This window comes from Taeniopygia guttata, chromosome 5 (genome assembly GCF_048771995.1).
Source record: "Taeniopygia guttata chromosome 5, bTaeGut7.mat, whole genome shotgun sequence".
Classification (NCBI taxonomy): domain Eukaryota; kingdom Metazoa; phylum Chordata; class Aves; order Passeriformes; family Estrildidae; genus Taeniopygia; species Taeniopygia guttata.
This window is the reverse complement of record NC_133030.1, coordinates 23,329,130-23,356,697: the sequence shown is the minus strand read 5'-3', so window position 1 is coordinate 23,356,697 and position 27,568 is coordinate 23,329,130. Positions and strand designations below refer to the sequence as shown.

At 35.5% G+C, this 27,568-nt stretch overlaps 1 protein-coding gene across 10 annotated transcripts in view; it reads left to right on the top strand.

The window, feature by feature from the left end:
* LRRC4C (leucine rich repeat containing 4C) overlaps nt 1–27,568 on the top strand; it is a 481,162-nt gene that overhangs the window by 402,498 nt on the left and 51,096 nt on the right. For 6 of the 10 annotated variants that reach the window (XM_030274118.4, XM_041716325.2, XM_030274120.4 and 3 more), the window contains one exon: nt 22,805–22,937. The exons of 2 other annotated variants lie outside the window; for them this stretch is intronic. The gene's annotated coding sequence lies outside the window, so the exon portion shown is untranslated. 2 more of the 10 variants (XR_012056301.1, XR_012056302.1) reach the window with 2 other exon arrangements.

Here is a 27,568-nt window from a genome sequence, read left to right as displayed (position 1 = left end):
TATAATGGTTGAAAAGCACAAATTTTCTTTTTCACTGTGAAATTTTATATACTCTGACTATTGTCAAACTTCAGAAGCATTAGGGATATAAAGTTAGTTTTGTCATGATTCATAACATTGGTTGCTTCCATCTGAAATGATGTGCCAGCTTGTTATGCATAATGTAGTAGATTAACCATTTCTTACTGATGGAGGACAGGTTTCTGTAGCACCCCATTAATACAGAGATGTCCCTTTTTACCTCAAACCCAGGACATCATCTCCTTTCAATCTCTTCTCTATCTCTGCAGACACTCATCCTCTCCCTTCTCTGCAAACAAGCAGATGGAGAGTATGTGGACTTTGAAATGTGACTCAGAGGTCAAGAGATTTAGAGTCTCGGGAGGAAAGTGAAATTCACAGCTAAGGACAATTTACTGTGACCAACCTACCCCCAGGAAACTCCCAGCACAGCCAAAGGGCTTGGTGATGTCTCGATTTCTCACATTGTCAGTTGCCATGAGTTTGCACAGGAAGGCATGTCTGCTACTGAATCTGAAATACTCTGATGAGTAAAAACTGTTTATTTGAGAAGGGGTTTTCAAGATCAGAAATTTGCCTGAATGTAATGTTTCCAGTATACTGTGCTTATACATAAATCACTGCTTATAAATTGCAAATTCAGTACAATAACATTTTTATCAGACTTAGGGAAAGGGAATAAATGTAGTGTTAAGTTCCTTCTTTTTTTCACTTTTAATTTTGTTTTGTTTTTATTTATGACTGTCTGTGGAGGTAACAATACAATTAAAACACTGAAATGGATATCACCTGCTTGCTTGCCTCTGTTGGCACATTAAGTATCTTTTATGAATTGAATTTAATGTAGAATCTTTGTCTTTTGGTGCTGTGGTACTTTGAGTAGCTTTGGTGAATTGCTTAATTGTTTATTGATTTATTAATTATTCTATGCTTTATTCCCCCCCCAACCCCTAATTTAATTATTTTTTAAATGTTTTTGGAAAATTTACATTAATCCAGAGATCCTTATCAAAGTCTTGTGCATTGCATAAATTCCATGTCGCCAGAATGATCGGATAGAAGTTACCCAGAGGTACCTCAATAGTTAACTAACCAAATACAGGAGAAATGGTCCACATGTTCAGAATTCAGTTCTCACATTGGAGGCAGAAGATAGTTATGGTAAATGTTGCAACAGGCTACTCCCACAGGGTCATATTTTATTAAACTGAGAAAATTGGATGAGTCAGAGCCATGACTGTCTAGGAATTTAAAGCAAATAAGTGACACTTTTGTCTCCCAAACATAGTGTATTTTTCTTTATTTTGTGGTGGGCGTTAGGTTAAAAGATGTCTGCATAAGCTTCTGTTGATGAAGAGAACAAGATGGTACTTTTTTTTTGCATTTTGCTTTGGTTTGCATTCCACAAAGGAGATCTGCTTTATGCATGACTTTTCTGCAAATTAAACTCCTCTCCTTCACTGTTCATCAAAAAAATCCTGACAGTGTTCCTCCATTTTTTAAATCCATCTGATTTGCCTGTTCTATAATAGCAGAGTTATTCTGCTGTTATGGGAACAGTGTATGTGCAACAGTGGACTCACAGTAGAAAGCTAAAGGACTGCTTCAAATTTTAGCATGGCAAATTTCCCTCCACCCTCTGAGTTCATAAATGAAAATAATTGGGCTACAATGCCAAGAAATTAGTATCCTAACACAACTCCACAATGCTGTGAAAACATAGCATTGCATAACTGTGATTCCACTGAATGGTATCATTATGACTAAAATTATCTAACGTTGTGTTGCCTTTTTGTTCAAATCTGGCAAGAATCAGACTATCTCACCATGGTACACAATATGTTTTCTAAATATGGGTGAAAAACTAGAACATTCTTTGGAACAAGTATTGCCTAAATCCAATAGAAGCGAATGGAAAATTCTGCCCTTATTTGGTGATACTTTCTCGCATTGAAATGGGATCAGCACATCAGTCATCTTTAGAAAGAAGTAAATGCCTGTTACCAAATGGAAAATAAATTAAACTGAGGATTTATCATTCTTCAGGCAGTATGTGCAAAAGCAGAAATATTTTTAAAATACTAATTATTTTCGCAATATTTTAAAAGTGCTGAAATTTTTTTAAAATTCTATTTTTTAAATGTAAATTAATTTTAAGTATCATTGAATTTTGGCTCAAGCTACCAGTAGACTTATCCAAACAGTGTACATAGGTATTCTTAGTTTCATTCTTGAATAAATGTGAAAGAGATTTGAGTAAATGAGAGATAATTGTTATGCACCATGACTAAAAAGCAAGAAGTGATGGTCTGGGGCGAATTCTCTTCAAACAACAAGCATACACAACATTAATGCCTTGGGACAAAGAATTCTCAATTTAAATTTTACAGACTTTGTTTTTCTAGTTTCTTTATCACCACTATTCCAGAAGGCACGGGAATTAGCTACCACCATTATCTGTGACAGCAGAGGGTATAAACTGAAGCCCTCAAACTCCAGTTCTTTAGGCAAGACAACAAAACCTATATCTGAACACTTTACATACATAGTTTGTGTCAAAGAATCTCAGAAGCTGCAGTTCTCATGGATTTCAGTTTCTATGATACCATTAAAAACTGTTGACTTCTAACATAAAATAAATCATGTATTTAATCAGACCTGTCTTTCAAATAAAAAAGAATTAGTGTAGCTTGGTTTTACATTTATCTTTTCAAACCTTATGTTGTTAGATTATGTCAGTGTGCTTGAATAGACTGGAAGATGAATGATCACAGTCTGATGGTACAGGCTATACAAACACTTATTAAATAGAACTGATAAATGTAGTTTAGCTTAACCATGCCATTGAGTTTATTGCTTGATCCAATCTCTATGTATCTACAACACAGGTACTCTAAGTCCAGTCCTGCTGTACGTATATAAGAGTGGCATGTACAACATTTCCATGGTGTGCTTTATCTTTCCTCTTTACCTGATTCTTTTATAAAATCCCTTTTCAATTTGCTAAGATTGGAGTATTCCAGAGAACATACATAGTAACCGACTTGCTGTGTTAGTAACTCTGTGTTGCACTGAGGAAAATATAACACCATTTAATATCAAATATGCAATCAAGGAACAGCTGGGTTCCTTTTGCAGTGTCCCAGAGCTGGCCAAGAAAATTAAATCAAAAGTCATTGAGTAATTATTCTCATTGTTTGTATTGATGCATTAGATCCTAAGTCCAAATACAGTGCCCCAGTCATTAAAAGAACCATTTCCCCTTTCATCCCTCCTTCATCCAAAGGCATTTAATACAGTGCTAATTCTTAAAAGAAATTTTTATTTCCTATAATTTTTTCCCATGATTCTACCACTGTTCTGTGTTGTTGCACAGCTAAAATGGACTTAAGGAATACCAGAGTGATCAAGATACAGTAACCCAGAGGTATTAACATTAAATGGAGTCCATTTCCTAGAAGGCAATCATGTTATACTTGTTTTTGTGTAGGGCAGTGTAAGTGCAGCATATTTAGCAACTGTTGCATGTAAATAATATAGACTATTATTTGGTTAGAAACATATTAATTAATAACAAATGGAGTAACAAAACACCCTAACACTTGAAATAATGGTAACTCGAATATAAAAGCAAAGAAGTGTATTAAAAAGTATAAGTTCATAAGCATAAGACTCGCACCTATCTGAAAAACTCAGCTTGAAAATTCAAGTTATTTTATTTTGCATGAGATGACAATACAGATGTGAGTAAATGAAAAGCTAGACTGAACAGTTCTCCAAATCCTTCAGTAAGGAAAGGAATATCCAAGAAGAATCTCAGGAAGGGAATTGTGGTTTAGTTACAGTTCAAAATCAGACAATGCCTTGATCCATAAAGAAAACAGTTCATTGCAATCTGTTCATTTTATTACCTTCTTTACATAAGGCTTTTTCAGCTTTCTCCTGTGTTGGCAAAACAGTGTTAAGGCTCTCCCTTCTACTTCTATCATTCTTGCTGAAAAGGAAGTTTTTGTAGACTGTGATCTGGGTATAACCTGCAGGAATCAAGATGCTTTGCTGGATCAGGACTAGCTCTCTCTACTGTGCAGGATTGAGCCATTGAAGAGAAATGCAAGGTGCTATAATAAGCCAAGTGCAAAATAGGATTACAAAGTCATTAGAGGCTGGAGTTGTTCAGCACCTTTTTAGACCCTTGAGAAACAAGTTAAAATGTGTTTAGAATTAAGCATTCTGTTCTTTCAAAATAGTGGCTGTTAATTTAAAAAAATTAATTATTGCGCATAATATTGGATTATTACACATATAAAATTGAATTTATGACACCTATAAAAATGTATCTATTATGTAAAAAAAATTAAACCATGGTTGGTATTTTTCCCCTTTGTCTTTTTCTGTAATTTGGACATTTAGATAACAGAAAGCTTATTTTTTCTACTTTTTTCTAAGATTTATGGACTTTTTTTTCAAACTTGAGTGCCTAAACCCTTCAAACTACATAAAATTGTTAAATTTCTACTTAATTCTTGCAGATTTGAAGTTGCTAATTAATTTTATGGTGTATTTAAGAGAAAATATTTCTGAATATGTCTATGCAAGTGTCGCTACTTTTATAATTAAATAAAATAATTAAAGGTTTGTACAGAAAGGACTATTAGCAATCATCATGACCACTTGCCCTCCCAAAGTACAGAGTGGAAATGTTTGTGCTCAGTCTGGCATGCAGTGGGAACTCCCAGTCCCTCCCTCAGAGTTTCTCCCTGAACAGTCAGTGGTGCCTGTACCAAGCCCTGCTGGTGGCACTCATTTGCACTCCTTGAACTTTCAGATATTTCTCTGACTCAGGCCTTAAGTTTTTTCAAAATCCCCTTCTTTCAGGAAATGAACTATGTAATGGCATTTGAAAATATGGTTCTGTGCTTAGATTGCTTCTTTCTAGATTCAAGAAATTGGAGTCGTCTTCCCTTTTTCATTAAAGAAAATAAATACCTATCTTTTCTAAAACATTATTTTCTCTGCTTTTCTTGGTAGACTCACATAGTTTCTCTGGTTTTCAGGTTTATGGTAAATATTCAGTATTTTGTTATGACTGGTCATCCTATAAGCATAGCATCAAAGGTAAATATTGTGGATACCCTTCTGTTTTCAGCTGAACTGAGTGCCTAGGCCCAGGATGTGGCAGCTAAAGGATCCAAGTGCTGCTGTAGTTATTTGGCTCCATATCTCCATTAGAGCAAGGCTAGATTTGAATCATAACTCAGTTTTGCCGCTCATACTTTTTCTCAGAGGGCTGGCTCCTGGTTTCCAAAACATGTTGAGAATAACCTGATCAAACAAAACAAAACTCCAAAATCTGTCCAGTTGGGACTTATTGTCAAACAGCTTTTTTAGCTGTTCTTGGTGTTCTGTAAAGATAACAAAAACCCCTTTTCCTCTGATAAAATATGGAATGTTCAGAAAAATTTCTCCTCCTTTATAAATAATAGACATAACATATGACTGTGTGTTATGCTCCTTATAATTGCCCTAAAATGAACCTGGTTGGAGGTAATAATTCTTTATTTAACTGTCCTTTTAAATAATGTAGTCTTTGAGTCAAGATAGGCTAAACCATTTGTTCTTCCGAGGTTCACTTACCTCCCAATACCTATCCCAAGAGTTGGTAAGGGTTACCAGGGCAAGAAACTCACCACGTTCTACTTGACTTCAATAGACTGCCCTTAACATTTCTTCCTGTTCATCAGAAATGAATACAAATATTGTGATTGGGTTAGGGTTGTTTGGTTGGGTTTGTATTTTGTTGGTTGGTTTGGTTTGGTTTGTTTTTTTGGGGTTTCTTTGGGTGGGGGTGGGGTTTCTACTTGAGAGGACTTTTAATTTCAAAGTTTCCCTTCACTGCATTATAAATAAGAGAATAAAAACTCTAAGGTCTCCTTGGAACTGAAACCAGATTAGTGTCCTGTAGGAACCAGAAATACTTCAATAGTATTCTTCGGGAATTTTTTTCCAGACTTAACTCAGTACATATAGTTTTTTCAGGGATACAAAGCTAGATTTTATTCCAAGTACTTTTTATATGTTTTTCTGTCTAGAGTTCCTGCATTCTGCAGGTTCCTATGATATACAAAGTATCAGTGGGCCACAGGTCCCCCTGTTATTCCATTCTTGTCCTTCCTTCCAATTGTTCAATTCCACCAGTGTTTGAAACTAATTTAATAAAGGGTGTGAAATATATGAGTTTAAATCATACTTTTAGACTATCAACCAAAAAATGTTATTTTTCCTGGAGTTGAAGTGAGAAGGATGATAAGACCTGCTGAGAATTAAAAAAAAAAAAAAAAAAAAAAAAAAAAAAAGTAGTTAAAGTGGGGAACTATTTACTTCCTTTAAAAGAACCTCCTCTTACACACTAAATACCATCAAGTCTGTTAAACAATTCTACTTATGAAGATTCTTCTATTGCACCTACCCCAACAAAAGGCAGTAGAAGATTTTTCATAATCCCCCAGTTGCAGACTACAAGTCAAAATCAAGTTAATCAAAATAAATAAAATGTTTGGATTTTTAAAAAATTTATTTTATTGGGACCAAAAACTTCAGCATTTTATTGAATGACATGAAATTTCCATTTCTTAATGTTGAGTGTAATAGTGACAGCATTTAGATTTAGATTTAGATACAAAAATCTTATTTCAGACACTTGTAACAAGAGACTCAAAATAGATAATTCTTGTATTAAAAAAATGATAAGCATTTCATAAGAGACATAACTTCTTTAAAATAATTTAAATATTATCAGCTATTGGCAGAAAATATGCTATTAGGGTACTAGTAACTATCTTCGTATTTTTCCTCCTTTTTTCATTAACATTTAAAAATGTTTGAAAAAAATTATTGGAAAAAAATTGAGTATTACTAAAAACATCATAGAAATTTATTACACATCCCCTTTGGCATATATAGAGCATTTCACCAAACATATACAGATATTCTTGTATTTCACTTAGTTTCCCCGTAAAGCCAAAAGTGGTTTGATTTTTTTTTTTTTTAACAAGGAGAGCGAAGCATTTATTTTCTTCTGTCATCAAGAACTTTTGAATACAACTTTCTAGACTTGTATTAACATTAAATCTTTTCTCTAAAATGCTTGCAGGCTTCTAGGCTTTTTGCTTTCTTTGGAAGAGCCTTAATCTATTATTTGTGAATGAACTTTGTATATGGATGTGTGCTTGTGGTACTTAACATTTTCTCCAGCCCAAATCTTTCCTCACTCATTCATCTACTTTTTCATAAGGTCACTGACTTTTGTGATAGGTGACCTTATAAAAATCATGTGACTACAGAAAACTGTGTTTTAAGAGAGGAATGTTGTCCAGATGTTGCTTAAAATAGATTTTCAGATATAAAGAACCAAATGTGAAAACATTTCAGTAAACATAGTGATTATACAGATTGTTCCTTTAAAGCCAGAGGAAAAAGAAGGGAAATGAGGTCACATCTATTTTGATAGTGCTTTGAAAAGGAAGAGGAAAGCAGAAAGAAAATGAAAGAAAGAAGTGTTAAAATGTAGTGGTACTCCAGAATGATTGACTAGAAGGAGTAATCTCAAAGACAAAAAGGCAAATATAGATGATTTAGCTTTCTGTGTCATCAGTACACAATTGTTTCATGCTGTCTCATGCTTTGTCTACTCTATTTCCAAATGTTCCTGCCTTACAGAATTATGTCTCTGTTGGATAGATTTCAGTGTCATGAAGTGTTTTGCTTCTATGCAGCTTATTACCTCCATTTCATACTATGTTGTTTTACTGGCATTTCATTCTTGCTGTATCATGCTAAAATTTCTTCCTCAAGACCTGTAACCTTCAGATATTCATAAAATCACGTTGGGTTTTTTTTTGTTGTTGTTGTTGTTCTTTTTTTTTATTATTATTTTTTAATTTAGTCATGTTGGACTAATCTGTCCTTCTAAAATGAGCTTTTCTGGTCACTCTTTCATCCCTGAATATCCTGCTTGTTGTTACAATTTTGGTTACAAGATTGCTTAGACTTAGGGTGGCTGGGCACCCATAATTGCATCAGACTCATGTAAGGTATATGAAGGTGATGATGGACTAAGATAATGTGAGATATACTGGTAAAATTTCTTTGTCATCCAATAATGCTTTGAATCCAAAATTCCTTCCAGTATCAGCCATATGCATAATAAAGGCTGTGGTGACTGGCATTACCTCCTCCTCAGAGGCCATAATTCCTTGTCAGTCTAAAAGAACTGGGGTAAAGTGCAAGTTTTTGGTTTCCCTCTGCCCTGAAGGCAAATTTGAGACAAAATTTGTCTTTTTTTCAATTAGCTTTGAAATATTCTTCTTGAGATTTTCTTTACACTGAGGCTGCCACTAATCCAGCATGAGATTCAGTATAGCTGTATTAACAATGCATATGTAGTTTAAAGTTTCAAAGTTATTCAAAGCTTCATATCTCCTATAATTTTTATTAATTTAAAAACAAAATAATGAGAAAAATAGTGTAATAAAACCTAAAACATCTGTAGAATTCCAATTATGAAATGTTTTATTGATTTTCACTGATTTCATTCATTCTACTTCTTAGAAAATTGTTAAAATTACATAATACTTTTTCAAAGGACTGTATTGCCATACGTTATTTAATGGATGTGTTGGTATGTAAGTAACCAAGTTTAAATGCCTGCAAAGTCTGAACTTACAGAACACTGATGATGCCTAACTTTAAATTCACTGGGACTTCAGTAAACCTGAACTCCAGGCCATGAGGTTTCCATCACTGGGTACCCAAAATCAGAATTTTAGTGCCTTAGTTTATTTCTTTTATTTTTCAAAAAAGTCCCAAACCTCTAAAACAACAACAAAAAGTCCCTTTGGCTATAATTCAGCCCTTTAGAGCCCCCTAGACTTTCAGTAGAGCACCAAGATTAGAGATGTTTCATTTATGATATTACATTTTTTATATGATTTAATGCATTCAGATGAAGAGTATTTGTGATGAGGCTAATAGACCCAAGCTGCAGTGTTTTTTTTTTCCTTGTAGCAGCATTTGTAATGTGATAGATACTTCCCAGAAATTGAGAAAATAATTCAGTCTCTGCTAAAAAGACACATAATGCATATATTATTGATTCAGTAAATGGCAAAGGAAGATGGGGAAAGCATTAATGTTTTTGTATTTCACATGAAGAAATAAAGAAAAAAAATAGGTGAAGTCACAAAATTACCAGTATATTAAACAAGTGACCCAAGAATGTGTTATGCATGCATATTCAGAGTGTTGTGCTGCCATCCAGAGGGATCTTGAAAGGCTGGAGAAATGGGCTGACCGGAACCTCATGAAATTCCACACAGAGATGCAAAGTTCTGTACCTGAAGAGGAACAACCCCTTGCACTAGTGCAGGGCCAAAGGCAAATGCATCTGGAGAATGGGTTTTGTATCAGATGATTTACAGAGGTCCCTTTCAACCTCAGCCATTCTGTGATTCTGTGGTATTCAAATACATTGCTCTCTATAAGAACTATACTAATGAAATTACTATTTCACTGTTTTCTTTACAGAATTCTCAGTGACTGCTATCAGGTCAGGCATTTTGTAGCAGCTGATGACTTTCTGGAACAGCTGAAGCCAGTTATAGTGAAAAATAGCCAATCTAAAAATCTTTATTGATGTTAGAAACTGGTATAATTAATTGACATTTATAAAGTCCTTTATTTATTTTTTTTTTTTAATTTTAAATATTCTGTGTCTCAGAATAAGTTGCTGTTGGTATTATAAGGTTTAGTTTACGTAGGTATATGACATGTAAAAAAAAAAAAACCAGAAAAGAGTATTCTTTTACACCACAAAGTTTGCAAAGGGTGTTGTTCTATGAAGCACCATCACCATATGAAGTAGTAGGTGATAGGTTATATATGTATATATTAAAAAACTCAAGAGTGATAATGATTCCATTAGTATTAAATTTCATATTAATGCCTTTCCAGCAGACCAATTACCAGTAGATGAGAACAGCTGTCACAGGTGCAATTGTACACTTCACAAAATTTTGTGTGAAAGAGTTTCTTATAAGAGAAAAATTAAATGCTTGCTGGGTTTGGGTAGCAGATGACTTCTGTACTAGAAAAATCAGTTTTTTCAAGTGGAATCAGGAAATCAGGAGGCTTGTCCCATCACCATATAATTTCTCTGGCTTTATTACATTTGTTTTTATCTTTCTTTATATCAAAGGAATAAGAAATACAATACAATATTTTTTACACAAATTTATTCTTAGTCTTTTATGTCCTTAAGATGATTACTGAGATTACTTACTGGATTTTCTAGGCAGACTGTTGCCTTTAATATTATCACATTATTGTCCAGCAAGGACAAGATATTTGTGAATTCTCAAAAGATACCTTTGGACTGTGAGAGGGATTTTCTATTCCTGTTCTGCTATTTATCAAACTACCAGCTGTCCTCACATATAGCTTAGTTCTTATTGACTGCTTGGAAGTATTTGAGTGCCATTTGAGTTTTTGCTTCTTTTTTATTGAATGTCATGTTTCTTTATCATATAGACTTGGTTTTAGCTGATACATGGATCCCAGTGTGTCCTAATGTGAGTCATTGGAAATGCTTGTGTTTAATTTCTGCATCCAACTTCCCTTGATTGGATATTTCAGGTGGGAATACCACAGATGTCATTAATTTACTGAAACTCGTTTTTCAATTTTTGTATCATTTCAAACTCCATTGATTAGGTTGCCTCTTATACGAATTGTTGATTATATGGTGTGTGTGCTGAAAATGTGTCTGAATTGTATGTAAATGTAAAGCATTGGTATAGGTATTTGTATATAGATATTACATAGTATTAATATCAGAAAGATCTGATGAAATTAAGAGCTCTGAATTTATGATTCCCAGTTTGTTGACCAGTCCACTGGAAGTTCTATAAGCCTGCCATTATTTTTAAATATAGAAATTTTGTTTTTAAATTGAATTGGTTTTGTCCTGCAATTGCTCTCATTAATGACTTGGTCTTGTGCTAAGTATGCTTTCCTCTGCCTGATTTTAAAGACCATTGAGGGCTGCTAGGATTCTGAGTAAACAGTTTTATTAGGAATTTAATTCTGTTGAGTGCTGAATATCTTCTCTTCCTCCTGAATGCTGCTGAGGGTTGCTAGGCACCTCAAAGGGTTAGTGACTATCACAGCTTGCTTAGCACATGGTACTACATATGTCATTTGCAATCTCTGAGTAGAACAAACTTCTACTGCTGTCACTGTAGATTATTCTCGGTGCTTTTGGGGTTGTTTTGCTGTGCTTAGAATGTGAGTGTGTCCCTCATAAAATGGTAACATTCTGTGGATGAGGACTGCTGGATCCAGCAAAAATAAATCACTGAAGACATAGGAACAGAAAAGATTTCAGATTTTTTGTATAAAACCAATAATCATTCTTCTGAAAAATTCATAGAAAACCTCTCCAAAACATCAAACCAGCCAATGACAAGGGCAGTGTGACAGTAAAAATAAATCTTAATTTTCTTACGGTTGTTCTTAGGCCCTGTTCTTTTAATATTGTTTGTTGTGACATGTGGGTTCCCACATACTCTGTGTAATGCCAGCAGTATACAGGATACACACACCACAAAACAAGCAGTTCCCCAAAGCCTCAGGGTATTGAACTGCCTTTTTGTTTCGTGTATCCTCTTGCAGAACAACTCCCAGAATGACATGCTTTACTGCATGTCACCTTATTGCTTTATTATTAGCCTTCGTAAAGGTCAGATGGGCCTGACTCAAATTCAAGAGGAAACAATGCTGTACAAAGTTTTCCCTTCATTGAAAGACCTGCATATTTTTCTGAGATCTGCAACAATATTTTTAATATCATGTCAAAAGCAGAGAACCATTTTCAATTCCCATTGTGGTAATCAATGAGATGTAAAATTGCAGCAGTTCCATGCTGCCTAGAGCCTCTCCTGACAAACCTCATTTGGTTTGTCAGAATGCATAAAGCACTCATAGGAGCGTAGCATTAGCTCTGTTTCTCTGTGATGCCAACAAGCACAGAAAGAAACCTGCTCTTAAGGAGACATTTTCATTTGCTTAAATAGCCCTGCCGTGGCTACAGTACAGCAAAATCTTCCTGTGCTGTGCATATTTCTTAGGACGGGAATCAGAACCATTAGCTAGCTGTATGTGTGATTCAGAAAAGCAATAAACCCATGGGCTAGCTCAACAATTATTTAACTTCTGAAGAAGTAATTCACACATAGAAAGTCAGTCAAGGTAACAGTCCAGGTATACTGTATATGCTGTACTTTATTAGCAGATTTATGATTACTCAGGAAGGTTATGTTTGTCACTGTGCTGCTGTCTGTGACCATCTGGAACTTAATAAGATACAATGTAGAATTTGCATCCTTCTTTTACACAGACAAGAGAACTCTTTCACCTGAAGTAAAATAAATTTTCTAGGTACTAGAAACTCTAAGCCATTGAAAGAAGTCAACAGTCAGGAATCCACTGAATTATGACTATATAAATTCATTTGATAGTTCCTTAGAAACTCTTTTACAATATATATTTAGGAGGAAGAAGTGCTCAGTGCTGGATGTTTTGAAAATATGCAGAGTATGGTCCCAGTTTTTTTTCCTGTGGGTGTCATTATACATGGAGTGATTGGGTAGCTTGTGGCATTAGCAATGGCTGAGAAGCTCCTTGTCTGTGCCTCTGATGCCGATAACGGCAGTCATCCCTTATCAATTCCTTGGAGGTGTTTATAAAGTGTTCTGTTCTCATTCCCTCTGCTACTGAAGCAAACATCAGTTTTGTATAATGACATTTCTCCTGACTACCTTAGCTGATAAGCAAAGAATTGAATGAATGTTTGTAAATTAGGTATTCTTCCTCTGCACTGATTATTCTTTAGGCATAGAAATTAAGGGGATTGCAAGTTTCCATCTCATTCTAGAACTGCCCTTCAGAACTTATATGCCAATTTTCTTCGCTTAATTTTGATTTTTCTAATGAATAAATATGAGTAAAAATGCAACAGCTAGCATTTCCAAGCTTTCACAAATTGTGTTAAACTTTTTGACAGGACCAACAACAACAAAAAAGTTTAGTAATACATGTTTGAAGTATTCCATCTACTTTCTTAATTAACAAGTCAACAAAATAGGAGTTTTCACCTCATGGCTGTGTTGCACGATTCGAATTGAAGAAAACACAGACTTTGGAGATAATAACATGTAACCCCTGACAAGAGAATAGATGGATATGTTGGAATCACTGTCTCCATGTGGCTGTGTCAGGAGCTTGGGTGCTGTACTTATCTGCGATGAGATTTTGGCCACAGGCTAGGGAAAATCAGAGAAAATGTGGAGAATGATCTGTAAATAGGAGGTCTGAAATTCTTAATGAGAGAATTTAATATTTCTCTAATCCACTAAACCCACTATCTTAGACAAAGATGTGTCACAAATATGATGGTCTCTGAACTGCAGTTTCTGAAGTCTGATAGCAGCATAATTTTCTGGGTTTGTGAGTTTTCATAGGAATTTTTAGTCACTTGAGTATAATATCTGCTACTCAAGTTGAAAGTTAGACTGATTATACTGGATCTCAGCCAAAGACTAAATTTTATTTCTGAAGATATTTGAAGGAAGGGGGAAAATCATGGGAATTCGCTATCAAATTTGAAATTTATAGTTTTATATTAGTTTGGTTTTTTTTTTAGCAAAACTGACATTCCTTCTTTACTACATTGATACCTGTTGATATTTTTACTGTGTAGATTGTCATTTGAAGTTTTGGTTTGAAATGTTTGCAAAGTTCCATAACTATTTGTTTCTAGATGTATTATTTTACTTTTTTCTTTCCTCTCCATTCAGTAGTTCAGTATAATTGTTGTGCATTTCCTTATGTTACTGAATACAAGCATAAAACACGGTCTGGGTTTTATTTTATACCTCATGTCCCAAACTTGGTCCCCTGGTAAATGTGTGCTGCTGCTTAACAAGTTAAGCAGTGGTGCAGCACAATTCCTTTTCCTGTGGAGAAATTGCCTCACAAGTTACTTTACAGTCCAGTCGTGGACAACTGCAGTCATACAAGGTATGATATTTTTTTTTCCTTCCTATTTTACTTTAACTTATCTTGGATAAAAATGGCCTTTTGTACAAAATATTGTGAATGTTCAAGACAAAAATTCAAAAAGTGATAAAGTTTTTAGCCTAAAATAATTTAGATAAAACTTGTAGCAGTCTTTTTTTTGGAAGGGTGAACATATGGTAGGTCTCAGTGAGGTGTTCTCTTCATCCTTCTTGAAATATGACTAGGCAACCAAGAATACATGCAGGAGTTTTGTCTACTGTAGACTTAATTGAGCTGAAATCTCTTGAATTCTGTTCAAAAGGTTTCCATGCTATGAGTCTGCTTTTAAGGAGAACAAACTTGTTTTCTGTGATGTATTTCAATATACTAATCAATATATTCTATCTAATATCCATAGATTAAGGTCATTGTAATACTCTGGTGAGCAATGTCAAAGGTAGACTACAAAGACTACATTTGATTGCCAGACCAGTTTTGGATTACTGATCTTGAAGGTACGTTTTTTATGGTCTTGTTACTATAGTCATAATCGCAAATAAAGGAATCAGAATTCAGTGCTATCTTACCATGTCCAGATGGTCACCTTGTGTGCTCCCTCTTTTCCTTCTGTCCCCAGAAATTTTACATGGCTAGCAAGCATGGTTCTGCTTCAGGGCCACGAAGTCTACCTTATCACTTTTACAACAACGTGAAAAGATGTTGTAGTGAGGTGGGAATTTGTCTCTTCTCGCAGATAACAAGTGGCAGGAAGAGAGGAAACAGCCTCAAGTTGTTCCAGGGGAGGTTTAGACTGGATATTAGGAAAAATATTCTTCCCAGAAGGGCTTGTCAAGCATTGAATCAGGCTGCCCAGGGAAATGGTTAAATCACCATCCCTGCAAGCATTCAAAAGACATGTGATTTTGGCCACTGAGGCCATGGTTTTATGCTGAATATTGTGGTGATGCTCATTGATGGTTAGGCTTAGTGATCATAGAGGTCTTTTTCAACCTTAGTGCTATGACATAAACTTTTTTTCTATAAGAGCTTCAGTTCAAACTTGAATAGGAATTGAACTCAGTATCCCTCGTTCCTTTCAATTACTTTACTTACTAGATTATATGCAAAAGAAGAACGTTTGCACTGCTGGTCTTTTAAATAACCAATCTTCTTTTTTTCCTAGGATGTGTGGGTACTCCATACTTTTAATTATGTTAAATAAAATTTTATGGATTATTACACATGCATTGCACTGTATCTAAAAAAGTAGACTAAATTTAAGTATAGAATTAAAAAAAAGGTTAAAAGGCTATTTCTACAATATTTCACCCTTCTTTATGTGCAATTAAAAGGTGGTATTAATGTATAGATAATGAAGGTACAACTGTAATTCCCACACCATAGAAATTAATACTTGAGATTATAAAATTCTGCTTGCAAATATTTCTAAAATGTTTAACCAGGTAACCTGCTTGCAAAGTCTCAGTCTGCTCTGAGACTTAATTAGGCCTACTGGATGCTAACTTTATTTGATTCCAAATTTTCAGTGTGAAAATGGGCACTGAGTGTTTTGGAGAGAAAAATGTACAAGCTGAGTTCATGTATCTTAATGAGGGTTCATAAACTGGGCAGCAGTGCCTGTGGTTGTTTGTGCCATTTTCTGTAAGATTGTTTCATTATGCTTGCGTGGATACTTCTTTTGCATGAATACGGTTTTGACAGTTTTGGAAAACTGGAGTACTGAGCTGGAACTGATGGTATTTTTCACATCTTGGTAATCAGTGTAACAGGAAGCAAATGTTCCTGGTAGAGATGTGGTGACTATTCCCATTTTACTTTTCAGAGGGAAGAGAACTTGTTTTAAATTGAACGTAATTTCCAAAGCATCTTCTTTTTAAAGGAGAAAAGGCGATTTTTATGTCCTTTTCATATTTAAAGCCTGAGTTTCTTTTCCTGAAATGTTCAAATATTTTTCTTGCTTCTTTCTAGCTGTTAAAGTTGGATCATCCCATCAGAACCATCAGCATTGTACTATATGCACAATGATACATAACCAATGTGTTAATTTATAGGTTTTAATTGCTTTTAGCTGTATTTATTTTCGGAAAATTTTTGAAAATATCCTTATTGGCAGAAAAATACATCACTAATTTATGAACAATTTGCAGATAAGAAAGCACCTGATATTTTTAACTGCTTTCCTTTGTGCTAGTAGACGATCCTGTTGCAATAGCACTCAAAATATTTTGATCTTTAATCTCTAATGGCTCTACACCAATTGTTTGGTGGGGTTTTTTCAGTTTTCAATAACAATTTGGGGATTTTCTCCTGATCTTTTGCAGGTAATAGTGCATACCACCTTCCAGCAATGCAAGACTCAGCTATTTCTACTCAGTATGTTGCAGGGAATAATATTAGGTGTGCTTCAGTCCCTGCTTGTCCGTCTCCACCTTATGTTCACCTCAAGAGTGACAATGATATGTGACTATGCACATTTACTGAAAATAAATCATGTTCTTCATTTGTCTAAGACAAATCGTATTCTTCAAATCTTCTGAAAGAAGTTCTTCAGCTACAGAGCAGGCACCTTTTGAAATCCTTCTTTTTGATAACTCAGGGAATAAGTTTTTTCCCCATGTGCAAAACCAGCAAATTATGTCACTTTCTTTCACAAAATCTTGAGCGTACAAAGGGCAGAAAATAGATTAAATAAGGGGGTAGGTCTTTTGCGTTATTAATATAATTGAAATTTTCTGTATTTGGAAACTCTCTGATGTGGGAAATGAATTGTGACTAGGAAATATCCACATACACTAGTGAGTAGGAGCATCCTGTAATTCCTTTAATGTAACAGAATTATAAATTTGTTTGGATCACAACAGATCTTAAGGGTTATTTAGTTCCAGCCATTTGTCTTCCATGCTTTGTTTCTGAAACTGATTTACATAAATTCACTTCTAATTAATGATTGAAAACTCGACAAAATGGTATAAAGTAGGTGAAAGATTTGTAAAATATTGATATAAGCAACATATACACCAGCAGAAGAATAGAAAATAGGAATAATTCACATAAATAATAACAATAGAGAATTTTAGTTTTCCTTTTGAAAAGAAAAAAAATGGGTTTAGCTACTTTTCAAAAATAATTACTTGTGTCTTCTTACTGTGATTAAAATAGGACTCTGGAACTCAAAATTGCTTTCTGAATTTTTCTGTGGATCTAGATCTGTTAAGACTGTCACCTTCCTTTTTTTTTTTTTTTTTTTTTGTAGAGATAAAGACTCTCACAGACTCCTTTGATTATATTATTTTTTGGTATGGTATAGCAAAATTCCTTATAATTATTGCTAAGCAGGAACTACATCAAATATGCTGGTAGGGAAGGTCAATATAAGTTTAAAATTATCAGTTCAGTAGAATTCAGTAACACTCATCCTATTGCTTTGTCAACAACATGAGTTGTTTTTCTACCTAAAATGAAGATTTTTTTTCTCTCTGGCGACTCTTTGTTTTATTTCAGCCATACTGAATTTAGCACTTGATGAAGTGGGCACTAATTTTCTTTTTTTGCTGTATTTAAAATGCTAGAAAACACTATCGAATGTTCTTCAATCTCTTTTCTTTCTGTTTGTGAATATCTCACTGTGTTATACGAACACAGCAGGGATGAAAGCTAAAACAAATGCATATTTGTGTCTACAGCAGAAAAGTGTGTATTTATAGATGAACAAACCAGGTCAAATCTTTCACAGTAAAAAATAAATTAAACAGCCATTTTTCAGATGAGTATCTGGAGACCATTATTACGAGTCAATAGAAATGATCTTAAAATGGGGGAAATATTGTCAGGGGAAAATATTTTTAATGACATTTTGTGTTTATAAGCATACACAGATACTCACAAAGACACCAGTCTGCTTTTCATACTGTACTTGTGCTCTGAAATGAATCACTCACAGCTTTGTATTAGTTAGGCTGAGCAAGACAAATAGTCTAGAAAATTGGTTTAACACATATTAACTTGTTTATTGATTAGATGTACAAAAACATTTCCAATCAATAGTGTATGAGTGAATATCTTTGCTGCAGCAGATCAGAGAGAAAATTATTTTAGAATTTAGAAAGTATGCCTTATTTGAACGGGTTTTGAAGAGATAGCCATGCAGAATTGCCTAATTTTCATCTGCTTAACTCAGATGCAGAAATATAAAAATATTTGAATACTAGGCATACAAATATTCTTTGGTTTGTTTCCATCTGGCATTCTTGAAAGAAGAAAAAGGAGAAGTGCAATATGTATAGAAAATACAGGTTTTATGCAGGAAAATAATTCTTACATAGTGTTTAACTAAGATAAAAGATCAGGAAAAAATGTAGTTATGACCTTGGCCATAAATAATCAGAGTTTTTGGATGTTTGGTCAATTCTGAAGTCTAAAACAGGTTCTGTTCTTTTAAGCATGTTAAATAAAATAGATCTCTGAAATAGTAGAATATGTCACAACCTCAAGGGAATGAAAGCTAGTCAGAACATCTTTTCTAACCATCAAGGAAGCACCAGTAGCTTGTTTTACTGCACAGTGAGTCAGCAGTCAGAGGTGAGATTTAGCTCTAAGTTCTTCATATTTACTACTGGTAAAGAATTTGTATACAGACACCTTTCTTTAAGGACCTTTCTAGTATTTTTTCTTTGTACCTTCAGGTGAAAATCTTACATTGGCATAGCAAACTATGATTTTCTGTTTTATTGGTTTTACTCTTGTTATTTAACATGTAAGTATCCAAAGCTCACACACATTTCTACTAACAGCTTGCAAGTGACTCAGATTCATAAATAACAGAATCTAATGCTATTTCACACATCCTTGGGTATCCAAGACTTCAGGAGCAGGCAGATAAGGCCTTGAATCTACAAGAAATTTGTGCTCTTCTGGAATGGCAACTCAGGGCCAGACGTAGTAACAGAGTATAACAACCTCCTTTCTTTTGGCAGTTGAATGTTACCCTGTTAGTGATATTTATTAAAAATAGCAGGAACTGTGTAACTGTGTTTTCTCTTCTGCTTATTTATGTTCTTTACTGTCATCATGGTAGCATATGTTACTATGTTTAGTCTTTCTTTAAGAAATCTTCCTTTTACTGCAACTTTTTTTCATACCTTTGCAATCTATAAAAATAGGCTGCTTTGAGAACAATTACTAAAGCCCGGTTATAACTTCAATGAGTTTTTCTTACTTATTGCTATAATGAATTGTTAGAAAATATTTAAATATTTTAGATCGAATTTTGATCAGTTAGTGGCCTAAGTCTGAAGTAAAATCAGTGCATTTGAAATTAGGAGCTGAGTGTTGGAATAATACTATTGATTGTTTTGAAAAGGTTGCTTGTAATTCTCCTTGGTGAGTTAGTTATTCAAGCAAAGATTATACTTTCATATTTATGATAATATTCTTGTTCTCTTTTTCCCACTAAAGCTTCATTTCCTTCATTACCTTTTTCCAAACCATCCCTAGCATTTAATTTTTCTGTAGTCCCTATCCAGAAACCAAAGGCATTTGCATCTCTCTCTTTAGGAAGGAAGAATGAAAGGAAGGGAGGGAGGATTATCTCTCTTTTTGGTATACTCTTCTTTTGGGAGCATAAGTGCATGGCAGGTGAGGTTTTCCTGTGTAAATGTAGTAGATTTAGTACCTAATTGTAGTCTTTGAAATTTTGGATGGGACTGCATGCAACTTATTTTTCCATATACCTGGAGAAAGTTAATTTTCTCTGGTTGAATTTCCTTTTCTAGCTGCTTTGACATGGTTCGATTTTATTCATTCTGTAGGAAACCCTATTATATATTTATTTAAATAAAAATGCATGAAGTCTTTTTCTCTATTGTCTGTTTACATGCACTTGAACTTATTAAAAACAGACTTCTCAAAAAAGTAAGTGAGAAAACAGACATGTAAATCTGTGGTTCTGTTACTCTTCAGTAGGTTTATTTTCAGAGTTTGACTTAACATTTAAAAACATATGTAATTGTGATCATACTTTGTAAGGGGAGGAAACACCACATGCTCAAGTTTTGCTTTAATAATCATGCTCTGTGAAAAATGAACATACATATGGAAACTCATTTTCAATAAGCAACTACTTAGTTTTGGATTATCTTTTGAATTTATTTGTATTACAATAACTCAGAGGAGTACAGATTGAGATATTTTCTGCTAACTACAACTTTACATTATTGTGTGGAATGACAGAGGGAAAGGAACTAAAAAAGTTGTTTATTGTTAGCCTATGAATAGACAAAAGAAATCTTAGATCTCTGTTTACTTCCAGTAACTTTCTTCCTCCTGTTTATTGAATAATTTTGCCCATTTTAGTTTCTATGGGTATTTTCACTGTTTATAAGTTGCTCTACAAAATGTCACCCTTTTAACCAGCAGGTTATTTTTGAATAATTCCTATCATTCATGTTGTTGCTCTTATTTTATTTCATTGGACACCAATATACTACCCAACCAATATACCAATATTTTTATTGCCTGTTACAATATTGAGTAGATTTTTAAAAAATATTCTTTTCCTACTATTGAATTGGGAGTAAATTTTTACTGATGTATAAGTATATGGAAACACCAAGATTTAAAAATGCTTCCATAATCCTACAAGTTTACAACAACCTAATCTTTATGTACATAGCTCTGTTGGTAAGAAACTGAGTGGAAATTAGAAGATCTGGTTTCAGATTTATGTTCTGTCATGGATCCCCGGCGTGTCCTTTAAGGACAAAACATAGCTAAAGGTCAACTTAATCAATAAAAAATGGAATCAAGTGATTAAGGTATATTGAGATATCTTAAGGCATATTGATTTATTGTGTTTCAGGCTTCAGTTTGATCCAGAAATAAGTGCAAGCTCTTCCATCTGAGCTCGGGATTGGAAGTAGTGAGACACAAACCCTACATCTCCACTATGTGACTGCAGACTTTGAATATCTGGCATTTCTTTTGGGAGCCTGTTAAACTCTTCAGGGCACATATTTGACTATCCCCTTCTCTCTCTCTTTTTTTTTTTTTTTCCCTTTTTTTCGATTGGAGGAGATTGCTGTGTTGATAAGTGCATAAAGTATTTGCAAATTGCTGGTTGAACAGAACTGGCAAGAGAATAAGTATTTTCTTAATGTAGCGTAGAGATATTTTCTATTACATCCCCATTTGCACTTATAATGAAGGGAAAAAAAAAACCAAACCAACAGAAAAACCCCTGAGGAAATAGTCTTTTCCATGCAAAGCTGATGGCTGGCTCAGAGAAAGACAGTCCATATCCTGTTTCAAACTACTTATTAAAAGAAAAAGTCCCATCCAAACTTTCCATATTGTCCTGCTTTGAGTCACAGACACAGCAGATCAGATTTAATCTCCATTTCCCTCTAGAGCTTGGTTGATGCTGGAACTGTTTGTGACCCAGAGCAGTAGCATATTAAATAAGAGCTGCAGGCGTCATGAGCACAGTAACCTTACGTAAGCACCTAGGAATCCAGGGTGAAAAAAAACTTATCAATGAATCAAACCAACAGGGAGGGAAAGAAATACCAGTGCCTATTATATCAGTAGCTTCCTACAGAGACTAAGCTTTTGTCTAACAGAAACTGAGATTTGCTTAGTTCCCAAGCAAAATCAAGGAGGCAGGTACTTCTTTGCAAAATTGAGGACTGTGTCCTTCACTGAGACACTGAGATGACATGTTTAGAATTCACTGTTAGAAGGAAGGAACAAACAACTCTTTGTTTCTGTATCCTCCTTATAGACATTCTTTTAAATAAATATATAAATGAAAACTCCAGAATTAGTATAGACTAAGAAAGCTCTGTGGAGGTTGCTAGGCAGCCAAGGCCAATGGAATAGAAAGCAGCCAGGTCTTTGAAAAACAGAATCAGTGACTTATGGGTTATCTGAAGTCACGATTTACTCAATTGTCTTTTGTCATAAACAAACATAGTTTTGAAGTTATGAAATTTTGTGCATGATTATTATTTATAATCTTTACTTATTGCTGATACATAAATTTGATGCAGTATATAGAGGCTATAAATTGAAAACTATTTATCAAATTAATTGATTTTTAAACTTTTTTCCAATTTTAATTTTTACTATGGTGTGCACTCTAGAAGAAGAAAGTTTCCAATGCTGGAAGGAATGCCTTGCCCTCAAGAGGTGTACACAGACACATTTCACTTTCACTAATGTCTGGAAAACGCCTAATTTACACCACCTTGTCCTCTATGGTGTGTGATGAAGCTATTTATTACAGAAATACAGAAGTAACCACCCCATTCCTATTACTGCTAAGTATGCAAAAATACAGGCATTTCTAACAGGCAGGGCAAGGTTGTCATCTGCAAGATTAGGTGATCACATTATTGACTAATTCCTGCCTTTGAAATCTCTGTTTATATTTATTCCTTAAAAGTCTTCTTGAAATAACTGTGCCTTCGGCAGTTCTGCCATATATTGAGGGGACACGGTAATCTTACAACTCCCCTCCCTTCTCAGCTAGTGTGTGACAGCTCTAGATCCTGGTTTAGTCTACCTGAGTTATTCTCTCTCAATGTCATCAATTTATATCTAGAGAAGATTTAATTGCTGCATCACAGTTTCTCAATCTGTGTTTCTTCCACAGGGTGGATGCTGTGGGGGGGTCCAGGCAGCTCTGTGGAACGGTCTCCAATGGGCTAGTAGGATGAGAAGGTCCAGGGGTAGTTTGGGAAAGAAGGAGAAACATCACCTCCCGAGACGGTAAACCTACTGAAAAGGTAATTCATGTTAGGATATTGTCATGCAAGTCAGCTTTTCAGTCTCCGTGGATATGCTGGAATTCAATGGCAGCAAAATGGTAGGGAAGGGGAGCACAAACCTTTGTTGTTTTCTGACTCTTCCTACAGCATCCTCTGAATATTTTTCCCAAGCTTCTTAAACTGTGCTGAGTTTCAATTCCCATCCTTGTGTGAGAGAGAATTTGGATGTGGTATCTTACAGGGGTTTTCTTATTTTCCTGTGGACCTGTTAGAGAATACAAATCATAAATTTACAGTAACTTCCCAAGAAATTCCTTATAGGAATTAAAACCCTGAAAATACCAGCTTATAAGCCCTATAACAGTTTAGTAGAGTGAAGTGTTCTTTCCCTGGAAGAGCTAGTAGTTAAATTTTTAAAAGTACATCATCTTGTTTTATTGCGTTCTTTCAATCTCACCTTAGCTTCTCTGCTTGTAGAGACTATCTTTCTACCCTGAAGCCTTAACTATGGGTGTTTTTGTTCCCAGCATTTCAGAAATCCAAGAGAATGTGCAAACTAAAAATCTGTCATCCCTCAGAATAACTGTAATGCTTCCTCATTCACGTTAAAAGGTAGAGTTGAGCCATGAAGCATCAAAACATTTTCTGCTGTCCCAAAAGCCCAGCTGTATGGTGTACTTTTGAGCCCAGTTAACTTATCATATGTCCATACTATACAAACATTTCTTGGTTCTCAGCTAAAATTAAGTTTGCTGAACAAACAGATTTTGTTCACTCATCCTAAACCAATCATTTTCCATGGTATGTTTTGAAATATGTGACAGGCTGCCTTGCTTCTTCCCTTTATTAATGTGCCTTAATGTATGCAGACTGCAAGAAAAATAACAATGGGAAATCACATTGGTAGAAAATAAAATGGGATTTTTGATGCAAAAGTTTTTCATAAGGATCTATTTCCACATCTCATGAGATACTGAAAAACCATAAAATATCATTTAATTGGGAAATATTTTTTCTTTGCTCAGTATAGATATTTTGGCTGGTTGAATACTAGGTTAGGCTTTCAAATGTGTCTGGGAATTGCCTATCCTTTTTTGCTGATGAACTCCCTCCGGCTCCCTTATATTCATTCATTAAAACAGTTCAGAGAATCCACTGCTACAATTCACAAAGTTGTTGCAGAAGAAAGGTTTGATACAAGAAGGGGGGGGCTTGCATTTATACATGTGGTGATAGTTTTCAACTTGTGATCTACTTTTCAACAGCCTAGCTTCTCCAGACCTAATTTGGTTTTCTGTTATCTTGTAGAAATTAGTTTATGTGGCTTTTTTTTTGTAAAGGCCCAGTAGTCTTTACAAAAAAAATGCACCAATTTGTCTTAGGTACTTTACTGTAAACAAAAGACAGGAATAGTTTGCTTATGGTAGGAACTGGCCTGAGATCCAGAGGATCCAGTGTTAGTCCTTTACTGTGTTTCAGGTGTCTTGGTTGCATTTTTCTACCTGCAATGTGGGCAGACTTTCATGGAACTTCTGTAATGTTCCTTTGCTGATGCTTTAGAGACAATCTTTTTTTGAAGGGGAAAAAGGATCTTTGTCCAATAGTTAATAGGTGTCATTAAAAGAGCTTTAAACTATATTTGAAGGGAGAAAGGGATAAAACCAGGCTCAATAGAGAAAAGCCTGGGGGTAGTATGCCATGTTTGTGGGAGGGTGTGCTAGCAGGTCCATCAGTCTGCTCAATGATGTGCTAAGTAAACCTGAGCGCATTTGAAATGCCTTTATACTTATATGAACAGCATAAGCAGTGTACTGGGGTTGACCCTGGCCAAATGCCCAGTACCCACCAAAGCTGCTCTGTCAATCCTCTCCACAACTGGACAGGAGAGGGAAAATATAAAGAACATTTAATGGATTAAGGCCTGGGAGAGAGATCACTCCCCAAATACCATCATGGGTAAAACATACTCAGACTGGGGATATTAACTGAACTTATTACTAACAAAATCAGAGCAGGATTATAGAGGTAAAATAAATCTTAAAAACATACTCCCCATTCCTCTGTCATTCCCAGCTCCACCTTCCCTCATCCAGCAGGGCATGGAGATAAGGAATAAGGGTTATGACCAGTTTATCCTGGATTGTTTCTGCCACTGCTCAGGGAAAGGAATCCTTCACCTGCTCCAGTGTGGGGTCCCTCCCAAGGGAAATAGTTCTCTATGACCTTCTCCATTGTGAGTCCATCCCACGGGCAGCAGTTCCCCAGAAACTTCTGCAGTTTGATCCACAAGAGAAAGTGCAGGATTCTCCACTGGGGACAGGTCAGCGTGGTTGTGTGCACAAATCAGAGAAAGAGTCTGGAAAGCAACCCTGCAAAATGAGCTCTGGGGAGCTGGGTCAGTGGCAAATTGAATATGCAGTGCTCTGGTAACCAAAAGAGCCAGCTGTGTCCTGGGGTGCATCAGGCACAGCATTGTTGGTTGGTTGAGGGAGATTATTGTCCCACTCTACACTGCAGCCCCATCTTGGGTGCTGAGTGCAGTTTTGGGGGCCTCAAAAGAAGCACATTGACCTATTGGAGTCTGTCAACAGGCAACCAACATGGTGAAAGGTCATAAGAGCAAGACTTATGAAGAGCATAAAAGATCACTTGGTTTGCTCAGCTTGGAGAAGAGAAGGTTGGGGTGACCCCATTGCAGTCTAGAACTTCCTTGTGGGGGCAGCAAAGGGGAAGGTGCCTGTCTCTAGTGGCCAGCAACAAGACACAAGCAAATGGAATAAAGCTGCACCAGGGGAACTTCAGATTGCAGGTTCCTCACCCAGTAGGGTGGTTGGTCACTGGCACGGGCTTCCCCATGGAAATGGTCATGGCCCTAAGCCCAAGAGAGTTCAAGGAGCATCTGGATGATGCTGTTAGCCAGGTGATTTAGTAGTAGGTAGTCCTGTGAAAAACAGGGAGTTGTACTTGATGATCCTTTCAACTTCCGATATTCTATGTTTCTATGAATCCAACGTCAGTGCCATAGAGAATCATTTGGATTTCAGGCTTTACACTGGGAAAAGAAGTAACAATGCCTCAAGACAAATAGGAAAAGAAATTTAAATTAGAGGGAATGTCATTGTGATATCTTCAGCTGCAACATATTATGTGAAGTTTGAACTTCTCCACTCTTAAGACTTCCTGAGAAATAGGAAGCTTAATGGATTGATGTTTCAGTTTCTGATTCCCTGCTTAAATTGTGTTTCATGTGAAGTATTCTTGAAATGCCATATTGTCTGAAGGTAGGAGAAGATAAGAGTGTTGTTTTAATATAACTTGAGATCTTGATGTTAAAAGGTAATTTATATTTTCAGTAAGAGGCTTTCATCTTCATTGGACTCTAGTGATATTGATCTGATATCAGTACTAAGTATATATCCTTGAATCCTGACCAGATTCTGCTTCTGGTGTGAATGACAAATGTTTCACATTGTCCTAGCAAGTAGAGCTCTTTCTGTGCATTTCTTTGGTTGGTGTCCTAGTTTAGGGCAAATTTGGGGAAAACCCTCTGGAAGGAGCCCTCAGAAAACAAACCCCCACGGCCCCTCCCCACCCACCTGGTTCGGGAAAAAAATTTCTCTGAGAGAAGTGGAAAAGAACCTGTTTATTTAACAAACAAAGCACCCCCCAGAACCAAAAAGAAAATTAACAACACCAGATGACAACATAACTCTTTCACCACTCTGAAGAGATGAACAAATCCAGAAAGTCTTTCCTGGGAGTGGTCACCCGGGTCTGGACACTGGGGATTGCTCTCCAGCACTGGGGATGGCTGCTGCAGATCACCAAAATGCAGGATCTCGGTGCTCCTCGGTGTTTCCCAGGTCCCAATCCGGAGCAGGTTGGATGGTATTCAGGAAGAGGAAAGGAAAAGAAACAGTCCAGGGAAAGAATTGGACTGCTTAGCTAAACTAACTAGGAAGCAAAGGCAAAAGCAGAAGCAAGCAAAGCAAGCAAGCAAAAGCAAGCAAGCAAAGCAAGCAAGCAAAGCAAAAGCCAGCCAGCCAGCCCTAGCCTTTTCTAGACAGCAGACCATGAGGGGAGGTGAACCTGCGATAACAAGGCAAAACAAACCTTCACTTTCAGAGTCAGTTCTGAAAGCACGGAACATAATATCAAACATACACAGAACATACGATTGGAGATAAAAGCACCATAACGTCACCCTAGGACAGCTGGTCAGTTTACAAATAGCTGCATTTTGCTGGTCTGTTTGATCAGTATTTTGTTTTGGTACGTTTTAAGATGAATGATTTGATTTGATACCCTTTGAGGGTATTTAGAGTAAAGTCATAGTAGTCAATGCAAGGTTTGATTTTGGTTCCTGTTTTGTAACAGCTGAGAAACCAGTTGTTTTCCATGATTTATGGAAAAGTCCAAACCTTTCAAATTAAGTGAAGTGTATACAGCTTCAGAATTAATTATGTTCTTAAAAATAATGAAAATCTCCATTTGAAAATGTGGCATGCCCCAAAGTTCAAAACAGAAGAAATGAGATATTCAAATCAAAACAGAAGTTCTTTTCACCTAACAAATCCCATAGCCATGTTTAGAACAAAGCTTGTCTCTTGAATGTCTGTGTAGGCAAAACTGTGTCTGCACAGCTGGAG